This window comes from Nerophis lumbriciformis, linkage group LG07 (genome assembly GCF_033978685.3).
Source record: "Nerophis lumbriciformis linkage group LG07, RoL_Nlum_v2.1, whole genome shotgun sequence".
NCBI classification, from domain to species: Eukaryota; Metazoa; Chordata; class Actinopteri; order Syngnathiformes; family Syngnathidae; genus Nerophis; species Nerophis lumbriciformis.
Window position 1 is genome coordinate 33,065,001 of NC_084554.2, and position 10,000 is coordinate 33,075,000.

Genomic DNA, 10,000 nt, shown 5'->3' on the forward strand with positions numbered 1-10,000 from the left:
CGTTTTACAATGGTCTTCGAGTATTTCAATGAGTGTCCTATTAAAGTTGAAATGTGCGAAAACAGACAATTAGAAACATTTTGCCGGCTATTGTTTGCATTTGAGTGCCTAACTTTTTTGCAAAGAAAGCAATAATCTATTTTACCGCAAACTTCCACTCTATTATGTGTTCAGTTTCGATTGTACAAAAAGCAAGACTTAAGATGGTTACACAGTGATCAGAAAGCAATGATAGCGCAAACAAGGAGCATGTCAACAGAAACTGCTGCTGCAATAGAAAAGATGTGTACTCAAGCAGGTCATCCAGGGGTCCATTCTTTTGTCTTTTTCATGCTAGGATTACAGCTGATGTTGAATCTATGGTAACAAAGGTTTTTGTGTGTGCCACAGGTGTTTACTGCTCTATTTCTTCTATTTACCTACAGATAGTTTTTTTACACACATCACAATGTTTGCTTACACTTTTTTTTTCTTTTTACAGCTACCAGGTGAGGATAGCGTGCACACGCCCACCGTAAATTCCTAACCATGAAGTGTTATCAGCACCAATGACAACTGAGGAATTCTGATGTACAGGCAGTGGACTAAAGTATTGGGACGTGGAAGTAAATAGCGAGCTTCCGTTTGTGTTAGGTGTCATCATCAGGTGAGTGCATTTACTTTTATTATGGAACAACTCAATTTACTTTACATTATATGCTATGGCAATAATTCTTTTTTTTATTTTGGAACAAATTGTTGGATTGTTAAGTCATGTTCTTCTGCCCCGAGTTCCCTAAACTGTTCCCACAATACTAGAGTGTTTGTTACATGAAATGCATCCATAACGGCTTAATTTCTCTAAACTGTTCCCACAAGACTAAGGTATTATGTATATTGCACCCACACCACACTTAATTCCCTTAACTGTGAAATATATCCATACCAATAGTAGTTCCCTAAAATGTTCCCGCAAGACTACTTTGTTGTGTGAAATATTTCCATACCCACCTTAGTTCCCTTAATTGGTCGCACAAGACGACAGTGTTATGTCAAATTAACCCACACCTCCCTTAGTTCCCCAAAATGTTCCCACGAGACTATATTATGTAAATTACATCCACAATGCACGTATTTACTTAAAATGTTTTAAATTGTTAATACATGTTCTTCTGCCATTAGTCCCCTAAACCAGGGGTGGCAAACGTACGAACCATGGACCGTATTAGGCCCGCAAACAGGTTTAATCCGGCCCGCAAAATGTCTTTATTTTTAAATTATTATGCCATGATTTTACCAGTCCGACCCGTGTGGGAATAGATTTTCCTCCATGTGGCCCCTGAGCTCAAATGAGTTTGACACCCCTGCCCTAAACTGTTCTCACAAGACTACGGTGTCATATGAAATGCAAACACACCTCCTCTAGGCCCCTAAACTGTTCCAATAAAACGCCTGTGTGCACACCAATGGATCAATCTTGAGTCCCCAAACTGTTCCCACAAGACTACATTATGTAAATTACATTCACATTGCACTTAGGTCCCTAAACTGTTCCCACAAGACTGCAATGAGTAAAAAGAATCAACGCCTCTCTTAATTCTCAAACTGTTCCTACAAGACTACATTATATAAATTACATTCACATTGCATTTAGTTCCCTAAACTGTTCCCACAAGACTGCAATATGTAAAATGCATCAACACCTCTCCTAGTCCCCAAACTGTTCCCACAAGACTACATCATATAAATTACATTCACATTGCACTTAGTTCCCAAACTGTTTCTACAAGACTGCATTGTGTAAATTACATTCACATTGCATTTAGATCCCTAAACTGTTCCCACAAGACTGAAATATGTAAAATGCATCAACACTCCTCTTAGTCCCCAAACTGTTCCCACAAGACTACATTATATAAATTACAATCACATTGCACTTAGTTCCTTAAACTGTTACCACAAGACTGCAATATGTAAAATGTATCAACACCTCTGTTAGTCCCCAAACTGTTCCTACCAGACTACATTATATAAATTACATTCACATTGCACTTAGTTCCCAAACTGTTACCACAAGACTACATTATGTAAATTACATTCACATTGCACTTAGTTCCCTAAACTGTTCCCACAAGACTGCAATATGTAAAATGCATCAACACCTCTCTTAGTCCCCAAACTGTCCCCACAAGACTACATTATGTAAATTACATTCACATTGCACTTAGTTCCCAAACTGTTCCCACAAGACTACATTATGTAAATTACATTCACATTGCACTTAGTTCCCTAAACTGTTCCCACAAGACTGCAATATGTAAAAAGAATCAACACCTCTCTTAATTCTCAAACTGTTCCTACAAGACTACATTATATAAATTACATTCACATTGCATTTAGTTCCCTAAACTGTTCCCACAAGACTGCAATATGTAAAATGCATCAACACCTCTCCTAGTCCCCAAACTGTTCCCACAAGACTACATCATATAAATTACATTCACATTGCACTTAGTTCCCAAACTGTTTCTACAAGACTGCATTGTGTAAATTACATTCACATTGTATTTAGATCCCTAAACTGTTCCCACAAGACTGCAATATGTAAAATGCATCAACACTCCTCTTAGTCTCCAAACTGTTCCCACAAGACTACATTATATAAATTACAATCACATTGCACTTAGTTCCCTAAACTGTTACCACAAGACTGCAATATGTAAAATGCATCAACACCGCACTTAGTCCCCAAACTGTTCCTACAAGACTACATTATATAAATTACATTCACATTGCATTTAGTTCCCTAAACTGTTCCCACAAGACTGCAATATGTAAAATGTATCAACACGTCTGTTAGTCCCCAAACTGTTCCTACCAGACTACATTATATAAATTACATTCACATTGCACTTAGTTCCCAAACTGTTACCACAAGACTACATTATGTAAATTACATTCTCATTGCACTTAGTTCCCTAAACTGTTCCCACAAGACTGCAATATGTAAAATGCATCAACACCTCTCTTAGTCCCCAAACTGTTTCCACAAGACTACATTATATAAATTACATTCACATTGCACTTAGTTCCCTAAACTGTTCCCACAAGACTGCAATATGTAAAATGCATCAACACCGCACTTAGTCCCCAAACTGTTCCTACAAGACTACATTACCGGTATATATATTACATTCACATTGCACTTAGTTCCCAAACTGTTCCCACAAGACTGCAATATGTAAAATGCATCAATACCTCACTTATTTCCCAAACTGTTCCCACAACACTACATTAGGTAAATTACATTCACATTGCACATAGTTCCCTAAACTGTTCCCACAAGACTGCAATATGTAAAATGCATCAACACCGCACTTAGTCCCCAAACTGTTCCCACAAGACTACATTATATAAATTACATTCACATTGCACTTAGTTCCCTAAACTGTTCCCACAAGACTGCAATATGTAAAATACATCAACACCGCACTTAGTCCCCAAACTGTTCCCACAAGACTACATTATATAAATTACATTCACATTGCACTTAGTTCCCTAAACTGTTCCCACAAGACTGCAATATGTAAAAAGAATCAACACCTCTCTTAATTCTCAAACTGTTCCTACAAGACTACATTATATAAATTACATTCACATTGCATTTAGTTCCCTAAACTGTTCCCACAAGACTGCAATATGTAAAATGCATCAACACCGCACTTAGTCCCCAAACTGTTCCTACAAGACTACATTACCGGTATATAAATTACATTCACATTGCACTTAGTTCCCAAACTGTTCCCACAAGACTGCAATATGTAAAATGCATCAATACCTCACTTATTTCCCAAACTGTTCCCACAACACTACATTAGGTAAATTACATTCACATTGCACATAGTTCCCTAAACTGTTCCCACAAGACTGCAATATGTAAAATGCATCAACACCGCACTTAGTCCCCAAACTGTTCCCACAAGACTACATTATATAAATTACATTCACATTGCACTTAGTTCCCTAAACTGTTCCCACAAGACTGCAATATGTAAAATACATCAACACCGCACTTAGTCCCCAAACTGTTCCCACAAGACTACATTATGTGACCTGCATCCACACCTCTCTTAGTGTGATTCATGAACAACGTGCCCTCTTTCCTTGTCACCGTCATTACCTGCAGTTTCATTTTATCTCTTAGGGGTCAGAGGTCACACCTCGCCCTCCCGTGTACATTTACATTCATAGGGAGCGGGATGTGTGGGATCAATTATCCTTGGCGGCAGGAAGGGTTGTTGTTGCTCTCCTGGCGTGGTTCCAAGAGCTGCAGCCTGCCAGGAGTCCTCTCTGCTGTGTTATCATCCATAAACTTATGAAGCAGTAATGAATGAATGGAGTGTCGTTAGCAGGAGCCACTAAATGGCTCATCACATCACGGCGTTACGAGTGAGCAGGTGACTCCCAGGTTTGCCTGCAAAAAGTTCTTGCTCTTTCCCTCCTTCGCCCCGTGTCTAATGGCGTTCTGTCGACAGAAGCCAAGTCAAACAACCATAAAGAAGGACTCAGGTCACGGTCTGCTGCGTCCCTCCCGACGCTCACCTCTCTCAATGCCTTCACCCGGGGAGGCCTTCAAGTGCACACGCGTCAACACGGAGACGACTATGAATAAATGAATGAATGGGCGCTGGCACACAAAAGCCTGGATTCATGCGACCAGAGAGGTTCTCATTAGGGAGGACCGGGGAAACTTGGCCGCGTCGGAGCAATTAGCGGGTCCTTGTTTAGGTCACCTGTTGTTTGGGCAGACAGAAACCTCAAACTGTGCAGAAATAGAAGAACTGTTTTTCCTTGTCTCTGTCGCCAAATTGCTAACTCATGTGGGATTCAGTACGTTTTCTTGTGGCTCTAAAGCAAGGGTCCCCAAACCGGATCCACAATGCAGCCCGTGGGACCTCTGGCATAGAAAATAAATAAATAAATAAGTAATTTCAATATTTTTAAAACTGTCCTGTCCAGTCGCTTAGGCAAATGATATAGTTGATGTAGATGCCCATATCTGCTCTACAGATTTACTTTACAAACAAGAAGTGTTGGATACTTCTCCTGTTGCCTTATTTGTATTAGACTTTATTCAATGTTTGGATATATTTAGTGTTTGGCACAGCTGGACTGGCGCAGTAGGGGAAAGAAAGAAGAAAAAAAAGAAGAGAGTGGGAAATTGTGGGGACAAAATTTATATATATATATATATATATATATATATATAGAGAGAGAGATGTCCGATAATATTGGCCTGCCGATATTATCGGCCGATTAATGCGTTAAAACGTTTTTTTTTTTTTTATTAAATCAACATAAAAAAACACAAGATACACTTACAATTAGTGCACCAACCCAAAAAACCTCCCTTCCACATTCACACTCATTCACACAAAAGGGTTGTTTCTTTCTGTTATTAATATTCTGGTTCCTACATTATATGTCAATATATATCAATACAGTCCGCAAGGGATACAGTCTGTAAGCACACATGATTGTGCGTGCTGCTGGTCCACTAATAGTACTAACCTTTAAAAGTTAATTTTACTAATTTTCATTCATTACTAGTTTCTATGTAACTGTTTTTATATTGTTTTACTTTCTTTTTTATTCAAGAATATGTTTTAAATTTATTTATCTTATTTTATAAATTTTTTTAAAAACTACCTTATCTTCACCATACCTAGTTGTCCAAATTAGGCATAATAATGTGTTAATTCCACGACTGTATATATCGGTTGATATCGGTATCGGTTGATATCGGTATCTGTAATTAAAGAGTTGGACAATATCGGGATATCGGCAAAAAGCCATTATCGGACATCCCTATATATATATATATATATATATATTTATATAGTTGTTGGAGCTGGAACTAATCAGGAAGAAAAAACCCCGGAAGTGATGTACTAAAAAAATGCAGACCAATCACAGCTCTGTGGTACGTTTCGCCACCACTTTTTTACCTGTTTACATTGCATCATCAAAGCTAGCGTACGCGTTTGAAGACACCATTGATTACTATGAATGCCATAAAATGGGATCAGTGACAGAGGCAAGGAAAAACTCCCGTTGATTTAAAAGAGGCACATGTTTGTCAACAAACGCCTGGAAGCCATGGCAACGGGGGTCAGGCGTTGCCATCGGAGACAGCTACGGTTTACATTCCTCATATAGACGAAAAGGAGGCGGGATTCCCAACCGGCCGTCGTCTTGACGACCAAGACGAGAAGCACTTAAAGGCACTTAAATGCAAGCAATGCCTTATTGTGTTGGTCTGCGTGATGGACGACCACGTTCAGGTGCACTGATGACCCCTCTACACCTACATCCACCTGGCTTTCCTCCCCCCACTCCCACCCCGCTGTTTGAGTACACTCCAAGTAAGGTGTGTAGAAAAGACTGATGCTCTTTGACAAGTGCACTGTGAGGTCACACGTAAAACGCGTGCTTTGATGTGCGCCTGAGCCGCACCAACCAAAGAAAGAATTTGCGCAGGTTGTTATTGGCGCTTGACCGAGAATCAAAGAAGACACCCCCCACCCCCGTTACCAATGTCTGTTCATTCTATATCCTAACAAATGCTCCTTAGAGTTACAAGTTAGAGCCCAAAGTATAACACACTTCTATAACAAAAGGCATATACACTTCTATCACAAAAATCATATATATTTCTATCACAAAAGAAGTAGTGCACTCTTATAGTACATGCAATGTACCCCACGCACACATAATGAAGATGTGCTGCTTGTGTTTATACTGTACACCACTTTGTTCCTTTCTTTAAAAGTAGAGCTACTAACTACTAACCTCAGGTCAGTAGACAATAATCATGTTTATTGTCCGTAAGTGGACAGAGTTGCCACGATAGCAGCAGTCGTGATGATAAGTGGTGCACACGAGATTGACGTCTTCTTTGTTTTTATTCTTTGTGGCTTCTTGTTCAGTGTCTTGAAAGGCACTTTTGTTATTTATTAAAAAAAACAACTAAACACTTAGGTACTCAAATTATTAAAAAAAACATTTATATATAAAAAATAACTTCTGGAATTATAGCGTTTCTTTGTTCGAATTGTAAGAACAAATATTTTTTCTAAATGTTGCTTATAATTAAACAATTTAAAAAAACTATATAGAAGACAACTTTGTGTTACATTATTAAATTTATCCATCCATCCATCCATCCATCTTCTTCCGCTTATCCAAGGTCGGGTCGCGGGGGCAGCAGCCTAAGCAGGGACACCCAGACTTCCCTCTCCCCAGCCACTTCGTCCAGCTCTTCCCGGGGGATCCCGAGGCGTTCCCAGGCCAGCCGGGAGACATAGTCTTCCCAACGTGTCCTGGGTCTTCCCCGTGGCCTCCTACCGGTCGGACGTGCCCTAAACACCTCCCGAGGGAGGCGATCGGGTGGCATCCTGACCAGATGCCCGAACCACCTCATCTGGCTCCTCTCGATGTGGAGGAGCAGCGGCTTTACTTTGAGCTCCCCGCGGATGACAGAGCTTCTCACCCTATCTCTAAGGGAGAGCCCTGCTACCCGGCGGAGGAAACTCATTTCGGCCGCTTGTACCCGTGATCTTGTCCTTTCGGTCATAACCCAAAGCTCATAACCATAGGTGAGGATGGGAACGTAGATCGACCGGTAAATTGAGAGCTTTGCCTTCCGGCTCAGCTCCTTCTTCACCACAACGGATCGATACAGCGTCCGCATTACTGAAGATGCCGCACCGAACCGCCTGTCGATCTCACGATCCACTCTTCCCTCACTCGTGAACAAGACTCCGAGGTACTTGAACTCCTCCACTTGGGGCAAGATCTCCTCCCCAACCCGTAGATGGCACTCCACCCTTTTCCGGGCGAGAACCATGGACTCGGACTTGGAGGTGCTGATTCTCATCCCAGTCGCTTCACACTCGGCTGCGAACCGATCCAGCGAGAGCTGAAGATCCTGGCCAGATGAAGCCATCAGGACCACATCAGCTGCAAAAAGCAGAGACCTAATCCTGCAGCCACCAAACCGGATCCCCTCAACGCCTTGACTGCGCCTAGAAATTCTGTCCATAAAAGTTATGAACAGAATCGGTGACAAAGGGCAGCCTTGGCGGAGTCCAACCCTCACTGGAAACGTGTTATTAAATTTAATTATTTAAAAAAAAAAAAAAAAGACAGTTTAAAATGTAAAAAAGCTACATTTCTTAAGAATTTGTTTTAACATTTTTTACTTGACAGTTAAAGGTGCCATATGTAATAATTTCATGTCAAGTCATCATTAAATGGTCCCGATATGTCAAAAGGCATTAATAAATAATTTTATTTTCGAATACCTTTATAACTGATAACGGTAGTTCAGCCGGGATATGCTCATTTCAAAATTAGATTAAAAGCTCTGAAATATAGTTATTGTTTTCATTTCGATGTTCCGCCCTCTACCGTTTGACCAATTAGAAAGTCTATGAGTGTGTCACATCCAAGTTGCCAGTTACACACCGCCCTCTTCATCTGGCTACTGCCACTGGTAAAGTTACTAAACATGTCAGACCTTAGTAAATCTAAAAGGTGTCGTTACGATTCTCAACTTATTCATGACAATGCCTTTTGACACATCAGGGCCATTTAATGACTTGACATGAAATTATTACATATGGCACCTTAAATATGTAAAAAAAAAAAAGCTATATTGAAACGTAATTCAGCTAGTTGTAGTGGTTTTGGCTTATGGCTTGTAAATGAAAAGAGTTGATCCATCACTCCCTTCTTATGCTTGTTTGATATACCATACTGTAAAGCACACTTATATTGGTTTCAAAATGTACAAACTTTCACTAAAATATAGACTTTTGTCAAGTCTGCAATATATTATTCATATTTACAGTTTTTTGTGTGGCGAAATTTGCTTCACCATACAAACTTTCCGGTTTGCGAACCCAGTTCAAGAACCAAATTAAACTCCTAAATCGAGGTTCTACTGTATATTAAATATAAAATTGTTTGTTTTACAATTTATTCAACTTTTAACATGACAGTTAATATCTAAAAAGCAACAATCGGACGTAAATGTAAAACAATTTTTTTGGTATGTATATTTAATAAATATTTTTTGTTTTTAAATTGATTTAAGTTTTTACATAACGGTTGATATGTAAATAAACCACATTCGAACGCTAAATTGGTCCTAGTGTGTGAATGTGAGTGTGAATGTTGTCTGTCTACCCGTGTTGGCCCTGCGATGATGTGGCGACTTGTCCAGGGTGTACCCCGCCTTCCGCCCGAATGCAGCTGAGATAGGCTCCAGCATCCCCCGCGACCCCAAAAGGGACAAGCGGTAGAAAATGGATGGATGGATGGAACGTAAATTCAAAAAAAGGATATTTTTTTTTAATATACATATGCAATATTAAAGTGTTTGTTTAAATTGATTTAACTCGTTACATGACAGTTATGTAAAAAGCTACATTGGGACTTAAATGTATGTATAGTTTTAATATATAATTTATTTCATAAATTTAAAAAAAAAAGCTAAATATTTTATATACATATTTAATATTAAAACATTTATGTTTTGCTTTTAAATTGATTTAACTCTTTACATGACCGTAAATTTGTAAAAAAGCTACATTGGGGCGTAAATGTAAAAAATAAAGCGGAATTTTTTTTGTATTTTGTAATAAATATAATTTCATAATTTAGAAAAATGCTAAATATTTTTATGTACATAATTAAAAAAAAAATATATATATATTTTTTAGATTGATTCAACTTTTTACATTACAAATAATGATTAAAAAAAAGAATATTAAAAAAAAAAGAATATATATGTATATATATATATATATACAATATATATATATATATTTTTTTTTTTCAAAAACGTTTTTCATAATACAAGTTACTGTAAAACAAAAAGCTACATTGTGACAGAATAATGAGATGTAATGTGTTATAAGTACACACTGTAGGACAACGAGAAGGTGGGCTGGCT

The 10,000-nt window shown here is 38.6% G+C and overlaps 1 protein-coding gene across 2 annotated transcripts in view; it reads left to right on the forward strand.

The window, feature by feature from the left end:
* The window catches only part of LOC133609642 (somatomedin-B and thrombospondin type-1 domain-containing protein), a 27,519-nt gene that overhangs the window by 7,092 nt on the left and 10,427 nt on the right, over window positions 1–10,000 (forward strand). Inside the window, exon 3 of one of the 2 annotated variants that reach the window (XM_072913502.1) lies at window positions 482–646. The gene's annotated coding sequence lies outside the window, so the exon portion shown is untranslated. Of the gene's footprint in view, window positions 1–481; window positions 647–5,984; window positions 6,410–10,000 lie in introns of those variants that run through there. The other variant, XM_061965430.1, reaches the window with a different exon arrangement.